Source organism: Triticum dicoccoides, chromosome 1A (genome assembly GCF_002162155.2).
Source record: "Triticum dicoccoides isolate Atlit2015 ecotype Zavitan chromosome 1A, WEW_v2.0, whole genome shotgun sequence".
In the NCBI taxonomy this organism is placed as follows: Eukaryota; Viridiplantae; Streptophyta; class Magnoliopsida; order Poales; family Poaceae; genus Triticum; species Triticum dicoccoides.
The window spans coordinates 567,921,884-567,927,255 of NC_041380.1; positions in this window are offsets into that span (position 1 = coordinate 567,921,884).

Sequence of the window (5,372 nt, forward strand, 5' to 3'; positions counted from 1 at the left end):
ATCTGCATCGGGTACGCTTGCGCATGCGACCCGGGCCGCGGGCCGAGCACGCCGGCGGCGTTCGGAGGAACCCGACCAAGGCGCGGGTTCGGGATGGCCATCCCGTAGGGCGCGAAGAACCCCATATAGGGATTGTACGCCGTGGGTGGGGGAGCGCCATGACCACCCGGATCGCCGCGGCCACGACCACGGCCACCGCAGTCACCACCATCGCGTGCGCCAGAGCTGCGGCCAGCCAGAGAGCCAGGACCCTGATCAGTGGCACGATCAGCGCGGTCGCCAGAGCGAGGAGCCGAGCCGCCAGAGCCGGAGGGACCGCCACCCCCGGTGACGGCGAGGATGGTGGCCGGCTCATCGGCCACGCGCTGGGCGAGGTTCTCCTCGACGAGCTTCAGGCAAGAGAAGACCGTCTCGAACGGTGGCAGAGGAACCGTGTCCCCGAGCACGACGCGGATGGTGTCGAGGCGTTTGTCGATGCCGTGAAGAAACTGAGTGGTGAGATCCACTTCAGTGACGGCGTGCTCGATGTCGGCCAGCCCAGCGGTGAGGAGCTTCATGCGACGAGCGTACTCGGCGACGGAGAGATCTCCCTGTTTGAGATTGCGGTATTGGCGGTTGAGCATCATGTACTGCGCCGCGCGGTTCACCAAGAAGTAGTCGCCGATGCGATCCCAGAGATCATAGGTGGTGGTGGCCCTGACGACGTGGTCGACGAGGTTATCGGCGAGAGTGGAATAGATCCAGATGTGATGCCCCCGATTTGTCCGTACACTAATCATACACGCAAACGTGTACGATCAAGATCAGGGACTCACGGGAAGATATCACAACACAACTCTACAAATAAAATAAGTTATACAAGCATCATATTACAAGCCAGAGGCCTCGAGGGCTCGAATAGAAGAGCTCGATCATAGACGAGTCAGCGGAAGCAACAATATCTGAGTACAGACATAAGTTAAACAAGTTTGCCTTAAGAAGGCTAGCACAAACTGGGATACAGATCGAAAGAGGCGCAGGCCTCCTGCCTGGGATCCTCCTAAACTACTCCTGGTCGTCGTCAGCCGGCTGCACGTAGTAGTAGGCACCTCCCGAGTAGTAGTAGTTGTCATCGACCGTGGCGTCTGGCTCATGGGCTCCAAAGTCTGGTCGCAACATTCGGGTATAGAAAGGGGAAAAGAGGGAGCAAAGCAACCGTGAGTACTCATCCAAAGTACTCACAAGCAAGGAGCTACACTACATATGTATGCATTGGTATCAATTGGAATATGGGTATCATATGTGGACTGAACTGCAGAATGCCGGAATAAGCGGGGGATAATTAGTCCTGTCGAAGACTACGCTTCTGGTAACCTCCATCTTGCAGCAGGAGAAGAGAGTAGAAGGTAAGTTCACCAAGTAGCATCGTGTAGCATAATCCTAACCGATGATCCTCCCCTCGTCGCGCTGTGAGAGAGCGATCACCGGTTGTATCTGGCACTTGGAAGGGTGTGTTTTATTAAGTATCCGGTTCTAGTTGTCATAAGGTCAAGGTACAACTCCGGGTCGTCCTTTTACCGAGGGACACGGCTATTTGAATAGATAAACTTCCCTGCAGGGGTGCACCACATTTCCCAACACGCTCGATCCGCTTTGTCCGGACACACTTTTTTGGGTCATGCCCGGCCTCGGAAGATCAACACGTCGCAGCCCTACCTAGGCACAATAGAGAGATCAGCACGCCGGTCTAAATCCTATGGTGCAGGGGTCTGGGCCCATCGCCCATTGCACACCTGCATGTTGCGTACGCGGCCGGAGAGCAGACCTAGCAACCTCCATTACAAAGGAAGTTGCATTACGCGGTCCAACCTGGCGCGCGTCGCTCAGTCGCTGACATCACGAAGGCTTCGGCTGATACCACGATGTCGAGTGCCCATAACTGTCCCCGCGTAGATGGTTAGTGCGTATAGGCCAGTAGCCAGACTAAGATCAAATACCCAGATCTCGTTAAGCGTGTTATTTTGAAGTAACCGCGAACACCGACCAGGGCCAGGCCCACCTCTCTCCTAGGTGGTCTCAACCTGCCCTGTTGCTCCGCCTCAAAGTAACAGTCGGGGGCCGTCGGGAATTCAGGCCCACCACTACCTGGATGGAGCCACCTGCCCCTTCAGCCCCCATCTCCAAACAGTATTACCGGTAATGTAACAGTGTAAAGTATATAGTATATGCCCGTGATCACCTCCCAAAGTGATCACGGCCCAGTAGTATAGCATGGCAGACGGACAAGAGTGTAGGGCCACTGATGAAACACTAGCATCTTATACTAAGCAGTAGGATAGCAGGTAAATGTAACAACAGTAGTAGCAAGGACATGCTATGCAACATGATAGGATTAACGGAAAGCAGTAACATGTTACACTACTCTAATGCAAGCAGTAGAGAGTAGAGTAGGCGATATCTGGTGATTAAGGGGGGGGGGGCTTGCCTGGTTGCTCTGGCAAGAGAGAGGGGTCGTCAATGGTCAGCAAGCAACAACAGCGCAACGGTGGCAGCACCAAGTGATGGCACTATGCAGCGGCGGCTTGAGCAGCAGGAGCAACAGCACGAAGCAGCGGCAGTAGCGGCACGAAGCAGCGGCAGTGGCAGCGCCGCATGCAGCAGTAGGCAGAGCAGCGCGCGGCCGCGGCGACGCAAGCAAAGGCGCAGCGGCCGGCCAAAGCTTGGGCGACGCCGGCGTGAGGCGCGGCCAAGGCACGACCAGGGGCGCGAGCGCGCGTGCCGCGTGGACGAGGTACACACGGGGCGGCTCAGGACGCAGCGGGAGCGCGTGCGGCGTCAGGCGGCACACACGCACATATGTACGCGTACGCGCGAGCTCAGATGGGCTCAGGGATGGCAAACAGCGATGAATCGAGGCGAAGTAAAGGGGGATCCGGAGGAGAAGCTCACCATGAATCCATTGGCACACCCGGGGAGGGTCGGGGTGGAACGGAGATGCGGTGGTGATGGCGAGACGGCGACGGCCGGATGAAGAAGACGAAGACCGCGTCGGCTACGCAGCTCCCCGCCTCGTTCCAATGCCCTGAACGGACGCGGTAGAGCGCGGCGAACCTCCAAGATGTGCTCCCGGATGCCGGAGAGGCCGGTGGATGCGTCAACGACGGCGAGGCAGCGGTGACCGCAGGAGCCTGCGAGCTCAAAATCGAGCCAGAGGAGAGGGGGGCGATGGGGATCGAGGGGGGAATGAACGAGGGCGAGCTAGGGTTTCTGGGGGACGCCTTAGTAGGCTGAGGGAGGGTGCGGATGGCCGGCACGCACGGCTCTGCCTCTCCCCTGCGAGAGGTAGGGGAAAAGGCCGGCTAGCTGGGCTGGGCCTTGTACAGTGTTAGTACTGGGCTTAATTGAACAGGGGGGATTTCTCCTTTTCTTTCCTATTTCTTTATCTTTTTTCTATTTTCCAATTTAGCTAATGTTTTTCTAAATAGTTTAGTGATCAAATGAATTTTGTAAATTATGAAACTTTGCACAAAAATGATATGAAATATTCTAGGGTTGCACAAAAATTAATGAGGGCATTCACAATTTATTTGATTTTTGGTTTGAATTTAAATGTGTTGAATAGGTGCTATTAGGTCTGTTTTAAATACTTTAGGGGCATTTTAACAACTCAAATAATGTTTGTTTATACATGTAAATTATACAGTGATTATTTTCAACCCAACGAACATTTTTTGTTTTACCGTTTAAAGAAATATTATTTTGACTTGAAATTTAACTTTGAATTCGACTTTGATTTTTATTAAGTGGCAACGTGCATAGTAATCATGATGACATGCCCACCATTAGGGGGTATTACTGTAGCATGATTCTCGTGGTGTTACACCGGAGCACAAGATGGGCGTCGAGCTCGCGCTGGAAGGCGGTGGCATTGGCCGGGAGGGGCTGCTCGATGATCTGGGCGACGCCATAGCGGATGAGAACAAGGAGGAAGAAGGACTTCCACTTGTGATAGTTGTGGTCATCGGGGTTAAGGAGAAATTTGATATGGTTCTGGATGCTGCCGCGGAAGATGGGATGGGTGGACGGAGCGGCGGCGAAGGAGGGCGGCGGCGCCGTGGAGGGGGAAAAGAGAGGGGCGAACTGAGATCCGAGCGAAGGGGAGGAACCGCTTTGGGTGGAGGGGATGGTGCCGAAGATGAGAGGAGGAGATGTGCCGGCTGTGGTGCCGGCGCCGGTGGAAGAGCTGGAGAGAGCTCCCGACGAGGTGGCTGAGCTGGTGGCTGGGGAGGTGGCGGAGGAGGTTGAGTTCTCAGCCATGGGAGAGGCACGTGGAGTCTGATACCAAGTAGGACGATCAAATGTTTTCTGTCATTACCCACACATGGTACAACATATAGAGCGCTAGAGCAGTTACAGAAGCCCGAAGGATGTGGCACGCAGGCCAGGGAGTGATCTATGATCCTATATACTAGGAATACTGATACGATACACGTTAACACTTTCGATACTCCTTGACTGGAGTCGATAGAACTCTGGCATAGATTCCTATCATCTCCTCGGGGCAACGTGGTTAGAGTTTCTCATCGTGTGCGTGTGATGGCGAGATCTTGTGTCAGACAATTCAGATCGATTCCGGGGTTCAACGAAGCCGACTATGGCTCCCGGACACTAGTCCTTAGGATCATGTGCCCGAAGAGTTCCTAACTGTCACAAAGACTTTAAATTCCCATTGCCTTGGGACCATGGAGGAAAAGATAGAAGCGGTAAATGTGTGATTGCGTTGTGAAGCAAAGTGGGCATGTTATCATCAAGGTTATTGTTCTAGAATCGTCAAGAAACACCTACACTATGCACGGATCTTGTTTAGATGAATGCAATCCTTCAAGAGAAACAATCGCATAGCTTAGAGCAACTCTAGTAGAGTCGCCGTATTGGCAGGCTCCATATAGTTTTTTTAGGGTTGACTCCATATAGTATATGGTACATGGATATGAATGCTGCTGAGGGAATGCCCAAACATAGATTCACCATAAAAGCATGCTCCATAAATTTTTTTCATGTGAGACCCATGTATGAGTGCCCACCAATTCGAAAAATGTTCATCAATTTTAAAAATAGTCAAGAATTTATAAAATGATCATGAAAATGAAAAAAATCCATGAGTTTGATTTTTATGTGGATTTTAATAATGTTCACAGGTTTAAAAAAGGTCACATATATATATATATATATATATATATATATATATATATATATATATATATATATAGCAATATTCTAATCATGGTATTAGAATAGTTATTTGGATCACACCCCGCCTATATAGGGCCCGATGAGGATTTTCTGAACCCACTAAAAAAGCCCGAGCCTACCCCCGATCCTCTCGGCCTCCC